This window comes from Hypanus sabinus, chromosome 5, assembly GCF_030144855.1.
Source record: "Hypanus sabinus isolate sHypSab1 chromosome 5, sHypSab1.hap1, whole genome shotgun sequence".
NCBI classification, from domain to species: domain Eukaryota; kingdom Metazoa; phylum Chordata; class Chondrichthyes; order Myliobatiformes; family Dasyatidae; genus Hypanus; species Hypanus sabinus.
The window spans coordinates 128007374-128030326 of NC_082710.1; positions in this window are offsets into that span (position 1 = coordinate 128007374).

Consider the following 22953-nt stretch of genomic DNA (forward strand, 5'->3'; position numbering starts at 1 on the left):
ACCCGGCTCCTGACGCGATTGATGCCGGGTGGAATGTCGCCCACCCCCATCATGGTGCTGCAATGAGGCACAACCCTGAAATACCAAACCAGCTTTTTTACAAAGAGACAATCTAGAGCTGCAGCTTGGGCTACTGTCAAAGCCTCTATCTTTTTTTTAATACTAAATAGGTAAATTGGTTTATTATTGTGACCCATAAAAGATTCAGTGAAACATTTTGCTTTACATGTTATCCATAAAAGATCATCTGGAATTTAGACACATATGAAATCTATTATAATCAACGTAATATAATCCATAGACGATTTTCTTTAGGTTGTCTAAAGAGACACTTAGAAACAATTGGAAACATTAAACTAAACTAAACCTAACTTGCCATTTTGTCACATACACAAAATGCTGGAGGAACTCAGCAGGCCAGGCAGCACCTATAGAAAAAAGTACAGTCAACAGGACTTTCAGGACTTATATAACCATATAACCATATAACAATCACAGCACGGAAACAGGCCATCTTGGCCCTCCTAGTCCGTGCCGAACCCTTAATCTTACCTAGTCCCACCTACCCGCACTCAGCCCATAACCCTCCACTCCTTTCCTGTCCATATACCTATCCAATTTTACCTTAAATGACACAACTGAACTGGCCTCTACTACTTCTACAGGAAGCTCATTCCACACAGCTATCACTCTTTGAGTAAAGAAATTGAGTAAAGACTTGCTGAAGGGTTTCAGTCCAAAATATCGACTGTACTTTTTTCTATAGATGCTGCCTGGCCTGCTGAGTTCCTCCAGTATTTCCTGTGCGCTGCTTGGATTTCCAGCATCTGCAGATTATCTCTTGTTGCTATTTTGTCAGATAAGAATCTACATTGAATTGGATCAGATCTCTGATGCTCTGCCAAATCAAAGAGTTCGTTCCTGAAAAGGCTAGATACAAAGTTCTACCTCGTCTGGAATCCAATAAGGAAGGGTTCTGACAGGTATGGTAACATCTGTGATGGTTAAGTCTTAGCTTAGAGAGAATCTGCATAGGCTGAGGACTTTATTTCAAATGGCCACATTTATCCCATGATAGTCCCAAGAATTAGAGCTGTTGCTAAGAGATTAGTCAAGGAAAATGGGTTCTTTTCAAATTATTTTCAGTGAGCTGAGGTGAGAAAGGGAAGAAGGGAGGAAGTTTCAAAGATCAATACCATGTTACCTGGAGATGAGACAAAGAAATTTTGGGGTGTGCAAAATATTGCATTTGGAGGAGCATAGAATTTCAAATGAACTTGAACTATAGTAGATTGTGGCATGAAAGCTGAACAGGGCCATGAAAGGAACCGAACGAGAGGGTGAACTATAATGTGAGTCACATTAAAACCTGGATACAGAGTAAAACAGTAACTGTGGGGTGTGTTAGGTGAATGGGACATAATGCAAGGTAATATGCATTGAGTAGTGCATAGAATAAACTAAACTTTATCATCATCATCATTATCATTTTTTGCTGCCGTATGATGTATGTGATCATGGTCTCATGACCAAATTTGTTCTTGGCAATTTTTTCTACACAGGTAGGTTGTTAGTGACTTCTTCTGGCCAGTGTCTTTATAAGATGGGTGACCCCAGCAATTATCAATACTCTTCAGAGACTGTCTGCCTGGTGTCAGTGGTCGCATAACCAGAATTTGTAAATTGCACCAACTTCTCATATGACTGTCTCCCACCTGCTTCCACGACTTAACGTGACCCTGACTGGGTAGGGCTAAGCAGGTGCAACACTTTGCCCAAAGGTGACCTATAGGTTAGCAGAGGGAAGGATCACCTTACACCTTCTTTGATAGAGATGTATCTCCATACCACCACCCAAATAGATGATTAAATATTTGTATGAGAACACTGGGACTTGAAATGATGACAGAAGATTTTAGCAATAGAACTGCTGAGCAGAAGAAATGATAATGTAATGGAGGCACTTGTTATATGTGTTCAGCAAACTAGCTCAGAGTTAAATAAGAGGAGAGTCTGTATCATCAGTAAGGTGCAAATGCTAAGAATGGGAGTGTGATCAGCAAAGAGCTTGTACTGGATATTGACATCAAAATATTAGTAGTTAATTGGAGAAAAGTGCTCTTAACTCAATCTGAAAGTCAGCAGCAAGATCCAATGGATTTGGTAGGCATTGCATGGAAACTAATATCATGCTGTTGGATGGTGTTAACAAGGGGAGGACTAAGGGTAGATTGAGACTCCTGAGGTAATGCTGAGTGGAGAAGAGAATACACTGTTTCCAAAGGTTCTCCAGCTCTGTTTGGATATTTACAATGGAAACTCAGCAAAATTTAATAAAAGAGCAAGGTCAGTACAGGAAGGTGGAAGTACAATGAGACTGCAGACAACGATGCTAAAAGTGGATGTAAGAGAGAGGTTGTGAAAAAGGGAACACTTACAGATTTGAGTAATGTTTAGCTGCCGATATGACCTATATTTTAGCCTTATCTGCCAACTCTTCAGTCAGAAGTATTGAAAGATGTGTTAAATATTCAAGAAATCTATGCAATTTGAGAACTGTCCATAACTGGATTCATTACAGCTTGGTATAGAAATAACAATGCTCAGGAACAGAAAAGGCTACAGAAAGAGGTGGAAACAACTCAGACCATCACAGGCAAAGCACCCCCCCTCCCCCAACACTGAGTGCATTTCCATGGAGAGCCGTCACACGAAGTGGCAAACATCATCCAGGCCATGCTCTCTTCTCACTGCTACCATCAGATAGGAGGTAGAGCAGCAGATTTGGGTCACACACCACCAGGTTTAGGAACAGGAATTACCACACAACCATCAGGCTCCCGAACTATTCACCATTCTGAACTGTTTCTGCGAATTACCAACTCATTTTCAAGGACTCTTTACAACTCATGTTCTCTGTATTTTTTTGTACAGTTCTTCTTTTGAACAGTGGTGTTTATCAGTCTTTGTTTATATACAGATGTGGTAAAAATATATATTATATTTCTTTTCCTCTATAAATGCTTACAAGAAGATGAAACTAAAGGTAGTACACACAATGTAGCATATACATACCTTGAAAGCACATTTATTTTGAACTCGCAACTTTTTATTTATTGAAATGCTAAATCAAAGCAATATCATATGGCATTAAGTAGATCACTAGCACAGGATAAGTAAAATATGAGAACTATGAAACTCTGATACCATGTGTATGTTGGTACGTATGCTCTATGCTGTTGATATGAAATATTGTATTATCAAGCAGCAATTTTTCAGCTTAAAGCAATACCAAAGTGCCTTGTTAGGAAATGCACTGCAGTGAACCAGCTGTAATATTTATCTTCCACAATGAAAAAATTATGCAACAAAGAATTCATACATTCCATTTTTAACTGTGATGCATTGACTCATTGTTGAGCTTTTGCTTTCCAACAAATGTTTTCTCAAAGAATATATATGACACTAATTCACAGAAAATGAATAAATTAGGATAAGTGCAGTGAGATCTCTAATGACTGCAGTGCAGTCTGCATTAATCAGTAGACACGCTACCTGATGCATGTTTTAATTCCTGCCCATATCATTCCCTCTACATTCTAATGTCTGAGAAAATTAGCTTTCTCTTTGATAACGTTATTTTAACCAAGCCTGGTTACCACCAGATATAAGCCATAGGAGCAGAATTGGGTGATTTAGCTCATTGAGTTTGCTTCACCGTTCCATCATGGCCAATTTATTATCCCTCTCAAACTCATTCTCCTGCCTTCTCTCTGTCACCTTTGTTGCCCTGACCGTTCAAGAAGTTATCATCCTCTGCTTTAAACACACCCAATGACCTGACCGTCCCAGCCATCTGTGGAAATGAATTTCACAGATTCACTACCATCTAAGAAACTCCTCCTCATCTCTGATCTAAATAGATGTCCCTCAATTCTGAGGGTGTGCTCTCTGGTCCTAGACTCTCCCACTCGAGGAACCATCCTCTCCACAACTACTCTTTCAATATTTTATAGATTTCAATGTGATCTCCCCTCCCCCCTTTCTAAACTGCAGCAAGTATAGGCCCAAAGCCAAGAAATGCTCCACAGATGTTAATACTTACGTTCCTGGAATCATTCTTGTGAACCTCCTCTGGAGCCTTCTCAATGCTAGCAGAACTTCTCTCAGATTAGTGTCTCAAAACTGCTCACAATACTCCAAGTGCAGTCTGACCAATGCCTTTATATAGCCTCAGCATAACGTCCTTGCTTTTATATTCTAGTCCTCGAAAGGAAGGCATTTCTTTGCATATTTTCCTAATCTGCACAAGTTCCTCTGCAATCACCCAGCTTCCTCAACATTACCTACCCTCCAGTTATCTTTGTACTGTTCGCAAATTCGGTGAGAAAGCCATCTTTTCTGTCACTCAATTCATTGACATACTGTATAACATGAAAAGGAGCAAAACACTGATCCTTGTGGGACACCGTGAGTGATGGGCAGCCAACTAGAAAATACCCCTTTATTCCCACTCTTTATTTCCAGTCAGTCAGCCAATATTCTATCCATGCTAGAATCTTTCCTGTAATGCCATGGGCTCTTATCATGTTAAACAGCCTCATGTGTGGTATAGTGTCAAAGACCTTTCAAAAATCCAAATAAGCAACATCCACTGATTCTCTTCGTTTATCCTGCCTGTTATTTCCTCAAAGAATTCTAACAGATTTGTCAGGCAAATGGAATCATGGAAAATGGAAGTATGCCATGCTGACTTTGGCTTATTTGATCATGTGCCTCCAAGTATCCCGAAACCTCATCCTCAATACTGCACTCCAACCTCTGTAAGAAAACTACCTGCACAAATTTACCTCAGATTTTCAAGTGGTTTTAATTACTAATTCCAATATGTCAAACAAGAGAAAATCTGCAGATACTAGGAATCTAAGTGACACACACAAAATGCTGGAAGAAATCAGCAGATCAGGCAGCACCTGGGCAAAAGAGTATAGTCAATGTTTTGGGCTGAGACCCTTCATCATGACTGGAGAAAAACAGATGAGCATGCAGAGTAAGTTGGTGGGGGGAAGGGGAAGAAGAACTCTTCATTGTTAAGAGCTGATGAGACATCAACCATCTCAACTTCACCACTCCTCTCCCCATTTCCAAACTCACTCCCTCTGAACGCACTGCTCTCCATTCCCACTGCACTAATCCTAAATTCATCATCAAACTCACGGATAAAGGGGGTGCTGTAGTAGTCTGGCAGACTGACCTCTACCTCGCTGAGGCCCAGAGACAACTGTCAGACACATCCTCTTACTTACCCCTCGAACAGGATCCCACTAAGGAGCACCAGGCCATTGTCTCCCACACCATCACTGATCTGATTAACTCTGTGGATCTCCTATCCACCAACCTCATAGTACCTTTACCCTGCATCTCCCATTTCTACTTTCTACCCAATATTCACAAACCTGCCTGTCCAGGTAGACCCATTTTTGCTGCCTGTTCCTGCCCCACTGAACTCATGTTTGCATACCTTGACTCAGTTTTATCCTATCTGGTTCTTATCTACATCCATGATACTTCACACCTTCTTGATTTTTGCTTTTTTTTTATAATTTTATTTTTTATTGAAGTTTATCATCAAACGAACATTCCCATGAGATGTGTGAGGATGATCTGGCTGCGACATCTGTCACCCCATTGATCACTAGGGTTGATTCAGCTGGTCTGGCTGCGACATCTGTCACCCCATTGATCACTAGGGTTGATTCGGCTGGTCTGGCTGCGACATCTGACACCCCATTGATCACTAGGGTTGATTCGGCTGGTCTGGCTGCGACATCTGTCACCCCATTGATCACAAGGGTTGATTCGGCTGGTCTGGCTGCGACATCTGTCACCCCATTGATCACAAGGGTTGATTCGGCTGGTCTGGCTGCGACATCTGTTACCCCATTGATCACAAGGGTTGATTCGGCTAATCTGGCTGCGACATCTGACACCCCACTGATTACTAGGGTTGTTTCGGCTGGTCTGGCTGCGACATCTGTCACCCCATTGATCACTAGGGTTGATTCGGCTGATCTGGCTGGCTAGGCGGGTGTCCCCCTTTCCTCACAGCTCCATGTGCGTCCCTCCCAAAGCTCAGAGCTTGGTCGCAGAGGCTGGCCCCCTAGAAGAGGACCATTCCACCGATCTGGGTATATAACTTAGCTACTCCCCTGCTAGACTAAACCTCCAAGACCTTCTTGATCTTTTCAATGATTTCTGGTTCCCTGGCCCGAGCAAATTACTTTCACTATGGATGTCCAGTCCCTATACACCTCCATCCCCCACCAGGAAGGCCTCAAAGCTCTCTGTTTCATTCTGGACGCCAAACCCAACCAGTTCCCCTTTACCACCACAATTCTCTGTCCTCACTCTGAATAATTCTGAACTTGTCCTCACTCTCAATAATTCTCCTTTGTCTCCTACCCCTCCCTTCAAACAGAAGGTGTAGCCATGGATCCCAGCTATATCTGCCTTTTTGTTGGGTACATGGATGGAACAGTCTGTGTTCCAAGCCTACACTGACTGGTGTCACTCCCCAATATTTCCTACACAATATCGATGACTGTATTGATGCTGCTTCCTGCACCCATGTGCAGCTCGTTGACTTCATCAACAGTGCCTCCAACTTCCACTCTGCCCTCAAATTTATCTGGTCCATTTCCCACACCTCCCGCCCCTTTCTTAAACTCTCTGTCTCTATCTCTGGAGACAGCTTATCTAATGATGTCTATTATAAATCCACTGATTCTCAGAGCTATCTGGATTATACATTTCCCACCCTGTTAATTGTAAAAATGCCATCCCCTTCTCTCAATTCCTCCGTCTCCACCACATCTGCTCTCAGTATGAGGCTTTTCATTCCAGAACAAAGGAGATATTCTCCTTCTTCAAAGAAAAGGGCTCCCCTTCCTCCACCAGCAATGCTGCCATCAACTACATCTCTTCCATTTTGCACATGTCACCAGGCAGTGTTTCACTCACCCCTACTTTCTGCTTTCTGCAGCGATTGCTCCCTATGTGACTTCTTTGTCCATTCATCGCTCCCCATTGATCTCCCTTCTGGCACTTACCTTTGCAAGCAGAACAAGGGCTACACCTGCCCCTAAGCCTCCTCCCTCACGACCATTCAGGGCCCCAAACAGTCCTTCCAGGTGAGGTGATGCTTCACCTCTGAGTCTGTTGGGGTCATACACTGTTTCTGCTGCTCCCTGTGTTGACTCCTGTATATCGGTGAGATCTGACACAGATTGGGAGATTGTTTTGCTGAGTATCTACGCTCCATCCAAAGTCTGATCTCCCAGTGGCCACCATTTTAATTCCACTTTCCATTCCAATTCCAACACGTCAGTCCATGGCGCCTCTACTGTCATGCTGAGGTCAGACTCAGGTTGGGGAAGCAACACCATATATTCCATTTGAGTAGCCTCCAACCTGATGGCATGAATATCGATATCTCGAATTTCTGGCAATGGCCCATCCTCTCCTTCTCCATTCCCTATTCCCATTTCCATCTCTCACCTTATCTCTTTACTTGTCCATCACCTCTCTCTGGTGCTCCTCCCTCCTTTTCTTTATTCCATGGTCTTCTGTCCTCTATCAGAATCTCCTTTCTCCAGCCCTGTATCTCTTTCACCAATCAACTTCCTAGCTCTTTACCTCACCCCTCCCCTCCTCCTGGTTTCATCTATCACCTTTGTGTTTCTTCCTCCCCTCCCTCCACGTCTTTTTTCCCCAGTCCTGCTAAGGGGTCTTGCCTGAAACATCGACTGTTTTCTTTCCCATAAGGTGCTGCCTGGCCTTCTGAATTCCAATATAGACAATAGACAATAGGTGCAGAAGTAGACCATTCGGCCCCTCGAGTCTGCACCGCCATTCTGAGATCATGGCTGATCATTCACTATCAATACCCAGTCCCTGCCTTGCCCCCATATCCCTTGATTCCCCTATCCATCAGATATCTATCTAGCTCCTTCTTGAAAGCATCCAGAGAATGGGCCTGCACCGTCTTCCGAGGCAGTGCATTCCACACCTCCACAACTCTCTGGGAGAAGAAGTTTTTCCTCAACTCTGTTTTAAATAACTGACCTCTTATTCTCAATCCATGCCCTCTGGTACTGGACTCTCCCAACATCTGGAACATATTACATATTATTGCTTTTGTCCTGAAATTTTCTAGTTCAAGTAACTCAATTCATTTTTGTCGTTCTTCTTCTTAATGACAATGTAACTGAAAAAATAGTTAAAAGTGTGGCTTGACTGTAAGTGACTATAAACCGTTTTCTATAGAGGGGTAGTGGAGGGTGGCAAATTGATTGACATCATCTATGGTTTCTGGAGTAACTGTTGGTACAAGCCTTAATTTCCGGGAAGAAGGCAGTGGGATTGTAGGAGTGGCTTTCCAGTTACTGATTTGACAATAATGTTACCACCTGCCCACCGATATAGCCGGACTTCCATGGTGCAAAACTTTTCCCTTATTCTCCTTCAGATAGTGACTTTGTCATTCAGCAAAGCTGTTGTTGCGCTATCCCAGTATAATGACGCCACCAAGTGGTGGGAGGCCATTGTCTAAGCACGATTGATGTGGTAGGGGAATGAAATATAAAGACAGTTTACATAATACCAGCCAACAAAATAAAGGCAGAAAACTTCAAAAGTCCTACTTTCTTCCCAGTGATTGACATGGAAGATCTAGTGGTATTTCACAGCCTGTTTTCTTTCTCAGGGGAAGTATACAAACACTTCCACATCAATCACACAATTAAAGGAATAAAGAATATACCAGAATCAGTCACATACTGGTTTGCCTGCAATGTGGAATATCTGTAAAACTAAAGTCTGTAAGCTATAAGGCATTAACACTCCAAAATCTCAAGTCATCCCAAGCACTTAGGAGGATTGTTGTAGTTGTTACAGGTCACTCACCCCAGGCTTAGAAATCACTGCAGGCATTGACCTAGACCTATCCATCTTCATTTGTTTTGCCAAAGAGCCTCATTCCTTCCAAAGGTCAGAAGTGGGACTGCACACTATGTTCTGTTCCTTTTGTAAGTCATCAGCAAATGAAGCAGTCCATGCCTGCATAGAACAAGACCAGGCAACACGCAGGGATGGGCAAGTAACTTTCATGCCTTAAAAGCAATGGATTGAAATTGGAAATGGAATTGTTTATTTCTGTCATGTGTACCAAAGTACACTAATAAGGTCTATTTGCATATTGTTCTTATAGACCATATCATTACTCAGAGCACTGAGATAGAACAAGATACAAAAAATAACAGTGCAGACTGAAGTGTAACAACTATAGGAAAAGAACAGTGCCAGTAAATGATGCAAGTTTATAACAAGACAGATTGTGTGATCAGGGATCCAACTTAATACCTCGGGAACAATTTAATAACCGTATGACAGTGGGATAGAAGTGTCTTTGATCCCTGTGCTGTGCTTTCAGGCTTTTGTATTATCTTCCTGATGGAACAGGAGAGAAGATGGGTGGTCTGGCTGCTCTACTAGGCAGTAAAAAGCACAGAGTCCATGGAATGGAGCTGGTTTCCGTGATTCCAGCTGTTCTTGGTGGTGTTCCCGATAAGTTCTTACACCCCTCATTGAAGGGTTTCATTGCTAGATTTGTCAGAACCAGGGATTTTTTTTCAGTCATTATGTCACCTGGTGGGTATGCACTGTCCTTGGATTGATTACCTTTTTATGTCTAATTGTTTGTCTTTGCACCAGCCCTAGTTTTTCAAATTATTTTCCAGGTTTCTCATTTGGGGTTAGTGGGGATTGATCTTCATTCTTATCACATTTATTTAATTCTGGATAACTTAATTGGCAAGATATTGTCAATTTCCAGAATTTCTACATGCTCCAAGCTTTTGGGGAAGTATGGCAACCCCTCTGTGTAGGGTCGTTGTGGCTCTTTGCCGGGTGAAACTCAGACTGAGTTCTTCGGTGCATCTTCAGTGATTTCTGTTCATCAAGATTCTGTATAGTTTGCTGGAGCTCTTGGTTTTGCTGGCTAATTTATGTAATAAATCTTTAGTTTCTGAAGTCTCTCTGATTCCTGCACTTGAGTTCCCGTGACCATTACAGGTTTGTTGGTGGAGTATGGAAGTGGCTTGGTTGTGAGAAGGAAGGCTGTGTTAGAATGTAGTTTGGCACAGCTGATGAGTTTATCATGTTTTGTACATTGGTGCTGATGCGCGTGCACCATTGTCTATGTGAAGAAGGGAGTCCAGCTTTCCACGCACTTTGAGTTTGCCAGACGGTTCTGGTCAGTGGCATCTGCGATAGATCTAGTGCTAAGAATGAACATGAAAGTTCAGTTGATGGTGCCACTGAGTCACAGATTACCCTCATTGCCCTTGCCCTCCTCAGGAGGGTGATAACCATCGTGGCACCTCTCTGTTGGATTACTGAATGCAGTTTGATGAGCCGGAAATGTGGTCAAATGACTCTTTGTTCTGGAGAGGTCAAAGCTCAGCTGTTCATGGACTGTTGATGCTTCATGTCAGAACTGGTTGGAAGTGACGCTTAGGACCATATAACAGAAGCTCAAGCCCACTTGGAGAACTGGAATAAGCGCAAAGAAGGAAACTGATCTTCTGTCAGTGAACTGTGCCTGACCAGATGGAGTAAGGTAAAGAGTCAAGGATTTAGAGGCAGAGTCATAGGATTTTGTGTGATCAAAATGCACCCATGTTTAGAGTGGATCTTTATTAATTTAACACCGCAAACAATAACATCAGCATACAACATAAGTAGAAAAAATGTTAATTACATCTTAATCTCCCAAGTGTCTCACGGCCTACATTGTTCTTCTTATTTACAGACTCAGCTTGATCATGACAGTTCTAGCTTTCTTTTCTTCTCTGATTCAATCTGCGGCAGTAATTAGATTCTTCTGGTTTAATCAGGATCACAAATATATCTGCAGCTGATTTAATAAGTTGAAGATAGTTGCATCAATTGCATTGTACTTGGTTGCTGGATTGAAATGATGATTCATTTGAAAAGAGGGAGATCTCAGTTTTGATAAAGATGATGTTGGCAGAAAATGATTGAGCCTCAGCATAAATTTATCATCTCCTCTTGACATTACTTTGCATCATTAATCAGTAATTTTAATTTATTATTAAAAATATACTGATGAATGTGCTTTCCATCAAGCTAGTGTAATATCTTGTACAGTCAAATTGCCGGAAAGGAATTTTCAACCTCTGCCTTGATAGATCTAAAGATGAGCACAAAGGAAGAAGAGGGCACTAATTATCCTAGGCTGCCGTTTCTTTCCTGGCAATATGAGTGAAATTAATGGGCAGGATCATGCTGCCTTCTATGATGTTTTCAATCAGAACTTCAACCAGGCAAGCAGCAAAAATAAAGCAAGCACCTGACATCCACGTACAGACCGAAAAACAGGAGTCTGCAAACGGGTCGCATCAATCAGTTCTCTCCACTGTAGGAAAAACCACAGATTCCAATGGAAGGGCACTCTGCAGCATTACAGTAAGAACCTCCACTCAGAACGTTCCTGGCACATCTCATTCAAAACCTAAGGTCACATTTCAGTAATTTTTTAGAGTAAGGACTTTGAAAATAGTAGAGAAGGCAATATACTTAAGAAGTATTTTATATGTATGCAGTATATGTATATATAACTGTACTGAAATACAGTATGCCTTTTGATTTTGTGTTTTTCATTGTGTTTTCACTTGTATCTTTTGTTGCCTTTAAAGATTATAGTACATATAACATAGTGCCTTAATAATTTTGTGTATTTTTAGTATTCTTAATATTTTCCAATTGTTTTACTTTCTAAAATAACCACTTCAAATATAATCTGTCTGAAATAACAGGGATGTTTAAAAAAAATAAAATCAATGACAGTTTCTAAGCTATCAAATCTCCTCCTCCATCTTTTGCAGTTTTCAAAGTTAATTAAGTAATTACACGGTAGATGCCTAGTTACAGCACGTACTGGTACCTGGACATTGACTAGACCCTGCAGGTCGACTGAGTTGCAGAGAGGCAGCAAAGTAGATCATTCACATCTGCCCTAGTATGGCAGATGTTGGTCATTCTGGGCCATCATAATCTGACATTAGGTCTGAATGCACTTTAATCTGTCAATCGTTGAATTAGACTTCTACTAACCCTGTCAAAAATGGTTTATTCTGGCAGTCAGAAATTAAGAAATTTAAAAACAGAATTGCAAAAAATATTTAAAATTATTTGCATATGTGTTGCAAACATCCTCTGCTAAAGAAATCAATGGGGACAAGCTCCTTAGTCAGGGCCAATCGGGTATGCATGTATTCAGGGAGATCTTCCAGGCACTCAAGAAGGGATATGCTAGTGCCCTCTGACAAATACAGGTTCTTTTCACTTTTGGATGCATCAATCCTGAGATTGCTATTGTGCAAGAGCATCAATTCCTCTCAAATCCAACAGAGACAACTGAGATGAATGTTTATTTCATTGGATTAATACAAAGGCTCTTACTCTCTTTCATTGCAATAGCAACATAATAATAAAACCCCAAGGTTAATTAATTGGCAATAAAACAAATTTACCTCATTCATTCCTGACAATGTTCAACGTTGCATGATTGCCTTTCTATTGGATTATTTAATTGCCTTTGGGCTCTAAACAGTAAGCAAATGAAGTATTCCCTGTTCCTGATTGAATACAACTATCCCCATGTATGTACTACATTTTACACAGAGCAAGCAATCCTGTTGTAATACTTCAAGACTTAGACTAAATCTTTACCATTGGACTACTGAGGCCTACTTAACATTTATTGACCATATTTCATATTCAACAATAGGTTACCTAAATATATTCAGCCAAATAATATAGGATCAAATGTTAGTGATTACTGTTACTAGTAACAGTGCAGAGTTTATTATTCACACATAAAGTAAAAATGAGGACGGCAAAGAAAATACCAATCCAGACCATTTATCAGCATTAAATATGAAAGATTACTTGAAAAATTAAGAAATCTATGCACGGTTAAAGGATATCAGATGGTTTCGTACAAATCTATCATTTTGTGGATTCTTGTCATGTGATCTTTTTATAACAGTGGCAGAGAGTAGAACTTCAAAACAGAGACAGTGCAGATACTGACAGGTGGTAATGCAAATACAGCACAATTTTGTATGGTTGTACATGTCACATCTTATCAGAATGATAGCAAATGAAATCACAATGTATGATTAGCAGTTTGCAGAATTCCACGGCTATTCTATCTCATAAATGGATATATGAATGGAATATGCTCATTTGTGACTGAGCAATCATGCATTGAAACATCATGGCAAAGCTATTAAATATTCCCTTTGTATACTTCTGTTCAAAAGTTTTTTGAAAAAATTCTAACTTAAAGAGGCTTGAATGACTACTGGAAAATACTCATATGCTCTTGTATATGAAATATGTGAGCTTAAGGTATATGAGCTATCAGCAGCCCCAGGACTGTATTTCACAGGAGTATTTTCAGTTCAAGCCTGACAGGGAAGGAGGGGTAACGAATGGGTGAGGGTTTATCAATGGCCAGAGTTTACATAATCAACAATCAGGCTCTAGAACCAGTGGGGATAACTTAAATTAAACATACACAAAATGCTAGAGGAACTCGGCAAGCCAGGCAGCATCAATGGAAAAAAGTACAGTTGGCCTTTCAGGCCAAAACCCTTTGGCAAGACTGGAGAAAAAAGCTGAGGAGTAGATTTGAAAGGTAGGGGGAGGGGAGAGAGAAACGCCAGGCAACAGGTGAAACTTGGAGGAGGAGGGATGAAGCAAAGAGCAGGGAATTTGACTGGTGAAAGAGACAGAAGGCCATGGGAGAGAATAAGAAAGGGGATGGGGGGTGAGGAGCGCTCAGAGGGAGGCGATGGTCAGGCAAGGGGATAACATGATAGAGGAACAAGGGGGTAGGGGGCAGGAGGCATTACTGGAAGTGTGAGAAATGGATGTTCATGCCATCAGGGTGGAAGCTACCCAAACAGAATATAAGGTGTTGTTCCTCCAGCCTAAGTGTGGCCTTGCCATGGCAATGGAGGAGGTCATGGATGAACATATCGGAATGAGAATGAGAAGTGGAATTAAAATGAGTGGCCACTGGGAGATCCTGCTTGTTCTGGTGGAGAGAGCATAGATGCTCGGTGAAGCTGACTCCCGATCTGCGTCAGGTCTCACCGATATACAAGAGGCCACACTGGGAGCACTGAACATAGTATATGACCCCACCAGACTCACAGTTGAAGTGTCGTCTCACCTGGAAGGTCTATTTGGTAGTGAGGGAGGAGGTGTAGGGGCAGGTGAAGCACTTGTTTCACTTACAATGATAAGTGCCAGGAGGGAGATCGGTGGGGAGGGACAAATGGACAAGGGAGTCGCGTAGGGAGCCATCCCTACAGAAAGCAGGGGGGAGGGAAAGATGTGTTCAGTGGGATCCATCTGGTGGAGGTTTCAAAGAATCATATGCGCTACGCAGAGGCTGGTGGGGTGGTAGGTGAGGACAAGAGGAACCCTATCCCTGGTAGTGTGGCAGGAAGATAGGGTAAGAGCAGATGTGTGTGAATTGGAAGAAATGCAGGTGAAGGCAGCATTGGTGGAGGAAGGGAAGCATCTTTCTTTGAAAAAGAAGGACATCTCCATTACAGAATGAAAAGCCTCATCTTGAGAGCAGATGCGGCAGAGACGAAGGAGTTGAGAGAAGGGGATGGTGCTTTTACAAGTAGCAAGGTAGGACAAGGTATAGTCCAAGTAGTTGTGAGAGACATTGGTTTATAAAAGACATTGGTGGATAAGCTGTCTCTGGAGATAGAGACAGGAAGATCAAGAAAGGGAAGGGAATTGTTGGAAATGGACCAGTTGAGTTTGAGGGCCAGGTGGAAGTTGGAGGCAAAGTGGATGAAGTCGATGAGTTCAGCACAGGTGCAGGAAGCGGCACCAATGCAGTCGTCAATGTAGTGCAGGAAAAGTACAGGACAATCACCAGCGTAGGCTTGCAACATAGACTGTTCCATGTAGCCAACAAACGGGCAGGCATAGCTGCAAACCTCCACTGCTAGGATAAAGCCACACTTAGCTTGGAAGAACAACACCTTATATTCCGTTACCTTATATTCCATTTGGGTAGCCTCTAACCTGGTGGCATGAACATCAATTTCTCAAACTTCTGTTAATGTCTCTACACCTCCCCCCTTCACCATTTTCGATCCCCTTGTCCCTCTTTCATGTCAGCTCTTTGCCCACCCATCACCTCCCACTGGTGCTCCTCCCCCCTCACACCCCCCTTTCTTCTTTCTTCCATGGCCTTCAGTCACTTTCAACAATCAACTTCCTAGTCCCCTGCTTCATCCCTCCCTCTCCAAGTTTCTCCTACCACCTAATGTTTCTTTCTGCCCTCCCACTCCTTTCAAATCTACCCTTCAGCTTTCAGGTTTGGGCCCTTCTTCCATAGGTGCTGCCTGGCCTGCTGAGTTCCTACTTCATATTGTGTGTGTTGCTCAGATTTCCAGTATCTGCAGATTCTCTCTTGTTCGTGATTTGATAATTTCATTTAACTTCACTTGCTTCATCATTGAAACAGTCCCACATCAAATAGATTCACTTTCAAGGACTCTTTATCTCATGTTCTTGATATTTAATGTTTATTTATTTATTATTATTAATTCCTCTTTTTGCATTTGTACAGTTTGTTGTCTTCTACATTCCAGTAGAACACTAGTTGGGTGGTCTTTCATTGATTTTGTTATGATTATTTTGTAGCTTGGGGAAAAAATACACATGCAGGACAACAAATACTTTTTTTGGGTCTTTATCTGTTTTAGATGTTTTAATGCAGAATGAAGGTATCAAACTAAAAACGACAAAATGAATTAAAAAAACAGTTTCTGCTATTACAATCTCAGCTTAATTTTGGTCCACACCCTTGTTACGTATGCAGTATGAAAATAACTAAAACAAAATATACAAAACCCCTATGTTAGTGGCAATTTCTGGCACACACATGTTTAACTTCCAAACACACACAGACGAGACCCTGAAACTAGATTTCCTCGCCCACACTACTAGGTCAAAAAAGGTCGTTGGACAGTTGCGTTACCCAATGCTGATACCTTACTCACGAAAATCTTTCATCGCCAAACCTGAGAAAAGCACATGAACGTCATTCTCTTTGGAACATGGTAACTCTTCTTTCTGTCGTGAAAAATAATGTCACCATTAAAGGCACAGGCAGCCACTTTAGCATTACTAGGGTGAAAACTTAAGTGCACTTTAACAATAAAAAAATGATATTCAATGGTCACTGCTTTCAATTATGATTCTATTGAGCATGCCTGCAAGAAAAACAAAAATGAACCTCAGTGTTGTTTATTGTGATAATAAATTTACTTTGAACTTTGATCTTTAATAACTGTGGATATGTCCAACCAGAACTGACAGGATTACTTACAAGAATGGATGCAACTAGAATGGTTTTTATCCCCTGCATACAAGATGCTTCAAGTGCTGGATATACGACATCAAGACTAACTTGTCTCGGAGATGTGAAGCAATCAGTTGAGCTCAGAACTGTTGCCAGAGTGAATTAGTCCAACCACAATATTAAAGCTGAGCTGATGGGTGGAAATTTTCTACCACCAGTGGTAATAAGACAAGAAGACTGCTCTGAGAGTGCAGCAAGCAGCATTTAACATGTTAGACATTTAATTGTTTGTCTCCCATTGCAACTTCAGCCCTGTGCTTCCAAACAATTAAAGGTTAACAGACATGGAAACCAAACAAAATCACATTTCAACTGGATGTTATACAAATGTCAATGGTGCCATGGGACAATCTGCCAGGAAAATAAAAATGTTTATTCCAATACCTTTCATTTAGATTTATACATGCTCTGTTGAATACACTCATATCATCATAATTTGCAGATTGAATTGCTGGTGAGCCAAGCAAGTGCAATGCTAGCGTTCATTTCAAGAGGACTGGAATATGAAAGCAAGGGTGTGATGCTGAGGCTGTATAAGGCACTGGTGAGGCCTCACTTGGAGTATCGTGAGCGGTTTTGAGCCTACTATCTAAGAAAGGATGGGCTGACCTCGGGGAGGGTTCAGAGGAGGTTCCCAAGAATGATTCCAGAAATGAAAAAGTTATCACATGAGCAGCGATTGATTACTCTGGGCTAGTGCGAGCTGGAATTTAGGACAATAAGGTGGGATCCCATTGAAACCTATCAAATGTTGAAAGGCCTTGATAGAGTTGATGTTCCTTTGATAGTGGAGTATAGGACCAGAAGGCACAGCTTCAAAATAGAACAGAGTTGAGGAGGAATTTCTTTAGCCAGAGGGTGGTGAATCTGTGAAATACATTGCCATAGGCAGCTGTGGAGGCCAGGGTATTGGGGGCATTAAAGGCAGAGGCTAATATATTCTTGATTAGTCAGAGTGTGAAAGGCTATGGGAAGAAAGCAGGAGAATCTGGTTGAGAGGGAAATGGATCAGCCACGATGAAATGGCAGAGCAGACTCGAGAGGCCAAATGTCCTAATTCTGCTCCTATATCATATGGTCTTTTGGTCTGTTTTTGTTAATTTCCATCCTGATTCTTTAGCTAGGAATAACAATGTTCCTACTTCCCTATGAATCTGTTCTTTCGACTGATTATTCAGAATATTCATTTTTCATCGAATGTATGAACACCCACTATCATTCTTAAATGGAACTTACTTCAATACAACTAAAAGCTGGCTTTATGAAGGAATTTGTATTTAATAGAAATATCAGAACATTGCAATTGACATCTTTCACTGACAAAAGTGGATAATTCTAACTCTTGAAGCTGGTTGAATATTTAAATGTTTGAAACCGTTGGATAAATTTAAATACCCTGATAACCATCAAAGACAAGTATCTAAAGGGGAGATTAATTAATTATTGTCTGTTTTTAATCTGGTAAAATGGCAGCCTACTCACATGCAATGGCTTCTGCAGGGCCATCCAATGGTATTAACGTCTTTTGTAAATGTGTTTTTTGCAATCACAGGACTCTGCCAGACATTGAGGGCTTGGGTCCACCAGGTCTGCTCCATCAGTGGGTTGTTTGTTGGTGGAGGAGCTGGAGGGGCTGGGATTGGTGCTGATCGTGCTGCTACCTGTGTCAGTGAGGCATCTGATGCGTCTGGCAGTGGGTGATCATCTTAGTTGCTTTCCTTGTGATGGCTGAACACTGCTGGACATTGTTGATGTGAAATGCCGTGAGTCCAATTCGCTGATTTATTGGCGAACTGCGAGAGAACCGTGTGGCCCTGGTCACGGTGAGGACAGGTCCTCGCGCTGAAGGGTCACCTGTCTGCAGCTGCCCGGGAGGGAGGTGTTGGAGTCGGTGCACTCCACTGGAGTGCTGGGGGCAAGTGTGTAGTGGTGTCCAAGCTAGAGTCAGTGCTGCCCCTCAGCATTCATTCAGCAAAAGAAAAGTTGAATGACAAGCTGTGTTCGATTGCAGACAGCTGCTACATTCATGGATTCAGGATATTGGACTTTTTTTTTGTCTGACTGTATCTTCTGATATCTTGTATATGCTATACATGCCTTGAGCTGTGTATGACTGTTGGTACTGTGTTTTGTATCTTGGCCCTGGAGTAATACTGTTTCATTTGACTGTATTCATGGGTATTCATGTGTGGTTGAATGACAATTAAACGTGAATTGAATTTGAATTGAATTTTCTTAAGTTTATATTTAACTATATTGATAGCAATGTCACCAATATCTCTGCATCCAATCATCTAAAATTTTCTTTTCAAACACGTCATATTTAGTTTAGTTGAAAGTTATGATAGATCTAACTATTTTATTTCCCTGTATTTTGGTGTGAATCTGTATTTGATTGGATAGATACAAGATTAAAACAATATTGGATAGATACCTGGGAGTCCTTGTGCAGAACTCCCTGAAAGTTAACTTGCAGGTTGAGTGGGTCGTGAGGAAGGCAAATGCCACATTAGCATTTATTTCAAAAGGTCTAGAATACAAGAGCAAGGATGTGATGCTGAGGCTTTATAAGGCACTGGTGAAGCCTCACCTTGAGTATTGTAAACTATTTTGGGCCCCTCGCCTTAGAAAAGATGTGCTGGCAATAGAGAAGGTCCAGAGGAGGTTCACAAAGATGATTCCAGGAATGAAAAGGTTACCATACAAGGAACGTTTAATGTTTCTCAGTCTGTACTCACTGGAATTCAGAAAGATGAGGAGGGATCTCATTGAAACTTTTCAGAGGTTGAAAGGCCTAGACAGAGTAGATGTGAAAAACATGCTTCCCATGGTAGGAGAGTCTAGAACAAGAGGGCACAGCCTCAGGATAGAGGGGCAACAGAGATGTGCAGGAATTTCTTTAGCCAAATGGTGGTGAATTGGTGGAATTTGTTGGGTGTATTTAAGACAGAGATTGATAGGTGCTTGATTGGACATAGCATCAAAGTTTACAGGGAGAAGGCCAGGAACTGGGATTGAGGAGGAGATAGAAAAAAATCAGCCATGATTGATTGGTGCAGCAGACTCGATGGGCCAGATGGCCTAATTCTGCTCCTATGTCTTATGGTCTTTCGGTCTTAAAACAGGATCAACTGATTTTATTTTCATTCAGGCAGGGTGGTCCCTTGCTCTTCTAACTTTTAAATGGAGTTAATGGGCCCTGCATTATATCATTGGCTCTTTAGTCAAATGGCACAATTTTTGCATTAGAGACTCTTCGCTTTAGGTGATTAAGACCCTAGAATAATGATCGAAGATAAAGTGGAGAAAGGGCCCTTCCGGCCCTTCGAGCACAACACCCAGCAACCTCTGATTTATGGCAGAATGGAAATTGAAATTTGGTTCTATACGTGATCTGCAATAAGAAAAAAATCAGTATCACCAATGTTAACTGTGACAATATGATATTGTTGATAAAGTTCACTTAATTCATTAATGTCCAATAGAGTAGAAATTTGCCATCATTACTGAGGTCAGTTTTTACGTGCCTCCAGGTCTGTAGCAAATTATTACCCAGTTACTCCCAACTGCAACAGAAAATGATCATGTGAGTCAAACCAGGCTGATTCTCTGTCAGCCCAATGTAGATAAGACAAACGTAATAACAATTGAAAAAAAAGTGACAAAATCCTCATCGATATGTCAATAACAGAAGTAACCGTCTCATCAGTGACAGAACCACCACAATTGTTAGCATGTCCTGTTTTCATTCTGAGGAAGCTCTCCATTGTGTTGTGTGGTTCAACTTCAAATGAGGTAGAAAACCCATATAACAGATCACACTTGACATACATAGCAATCAGCAGCCTCAGGGTTGTATTTAACCTCTAACCTCACGATCTGGCATATTCCTTGTTCCAATATTGCCGTTGTGCCTTGATTTATCTGTGACAGAAGGACTGTCAAGGACTATATATTTGTAGCTATATAGGACCCTGGTCAGACCCCACTTGAAGTACTGTGCTCATTTCTGGTTGCCTCACTACAGGAAGGATGTGGAAGCCATAGAAAGGGTGCAGAGGAGATTTACAAGGAACTTGCCTGGATTGGGGAGCATGCCTTATGGAAACAGGTTGAATGAACTCAGCCTTTTCTCCTTAGAGCGATGGAGGATGGGGGTGACCTGATAGAGGTGTATAAGATGATGAGAGGCATTGATCGTGTGGATAGTCAGAGGCTTTTTCCCAGGGCTGAAATGGTTGCCACAAGAGGACACAGGTTTAAGGTGCTGGGGAGGAGGTACAGAGGAGATGTCAGGGATAAGTGTTTTATTCAGAGAATGGTAAGTGCTGAGTGTTGCCGGCAACGGTGGTGGAGACGGATACGATAGGGTCTTTTAAGAGACTTTTAGATAGGTACATGGAGCTTAGAAAAATAGAGGGCTATGGGAAAGCCCAGTAATTTCTAAGGTAGGGACATGTTTAGCACAACTTTGTGGGCTGAAGGGCCTGTATTGTGCTGTAGGTTTTCTCTGTTCTATGACTGTTACATTTATGTTTTTCTATTATGTTGGCTCCTCTCACTATTGAAGCCCACATGTCTTGTTCATAGCTGCATCCAATTGATGCTGGATGGTTCGCCCATTTTACTGTCTGCTGCTGTGAGGAATGTAAAAGAGCAGCACCAAGTGTAACATTAGGGTGGCATGGTGGCCTAGTGGTTAGCACAACACCTGACAGTCACAGTGACCTGAGTTCAATTCCCATCACAGCTTGTAGGGAATTTGCACGTTCTCCCTGTGACTGTGTGTGTTTCCTCCCACAGTCCAATGAGGTACCAGATGGTAAGTAAACTGGCCATTGTAAATTGTCCCTTATCAGTGTAGCGTTAAATCTGGGGCTGCTGGGTTGTGAGGTTTGAAGGGCCAGAATGACCAATTCTATGCAATATCTCAATAAATAAATAAACAAGAGGTTCTGGCTCCTTGAAACTACAATGCAACATGTATGTTAAATAACAAAACCAACCTTCCCATAACAATTACACAGCATTGAAGTTCTACTATAAACATTAAATGCTAGATTACATTAACAAATGAAAAATCTGCTGCTCTTTCCACTGATGCTGCCTGGCATTTTGACTATTTCAGTGATTTCTGTTTTGTATCCAGCATCCATAGTTTTTGCTCTTCATAGTTAAAAGTCTTCTGTCTTGTAATTTCCACTCACCACAAAAAAATAAACTGCCTGGGGGAGAAATTTCTACACAGAACAGCATTCTCAAGGGTGGCAGAGCACAGCACCTCAATCCAAAAGATGCCTGCAGCCATCATCAGCAGATCAGCCTCTGTTTGAGGTCTCCACCCTCTTAAAAAAAATTGACTTATTCTATAGTATCACAAAAGAGAGTAATGCATAAGCATAGAAAAGGTCATAGGCCTGGACAATGACCCACCACAATATAAAGGAGCTTTCCTCCAGAACTAGCCGCACATCCAGCTAAAGTTGCAGGACAGCTATAACACTAACATCTGCCCAGCAGAGTGGAAAACCGTCTGTAGCCGTGTCCACAAATAAAAGGACAAACCCAATCCATCTAAATCGCATGTTTTTTTCCCTTCTCTCAGTTATCAGTGAATTGATGGAAGGCCTTGTCAGCAGTGCTGTCAAGTGCACTTGCTCACCAATAACCTGCTCACTGAGCCTTACGTTTTACTACACTGGGATCACTTAGCTCCAGATCGATGCACTTGCCTTTCGTTGTCCATCAACGGCAGCAAATCTCAGCAGCACTTCTTAAAGCCACAGCTTTTTCCATCTGGAAGGACATACGGCTGTGGACACATGGGAATGCCACCATATACATGCATCCATCCAACTTACTCACAGTTTTGACTTTAAAGATAAAGATGAAAATTAACTTTATTTGTTGCATGTCATTTACATCAAATAAAATCTGTGAGGATTTTGATAAGTAGCCTGCAAGTGACACCATAATTCTGGTGCTAACATAGCATACTCACAATACACCAACCCGTTTGTAACATGGGAGGAAACTAGAGCACCTGGAGGAAATCCATGCAGACACAAGGGAAACGTACCCTCTGTGGCCATTTTATTAGGTGCATCTGCACACATGTTTGTTAATGCAATATCTAACCAACCAATCACATGGCAGCAAAGCAATGCATAAAGCATGCAGGCATGGTCAAGAGGTTCAGTTGATGTTCACAGCAAACATCAGAATGGTGAATAAATGTGTTCTAAATGATTTTGACCATGGAATGATTGTTTAGAGCCAATTAGGGTGGTTTGAATATGTCAAAAAAAAGGCTGATCTCTTGGGATTTCACACACAGTAGTTTCTGGTGTTTGCAGAGAGTGGTGCAAAAAAAACAAAGAGAAAACATCCAGTGCGTGGCAGTTCTG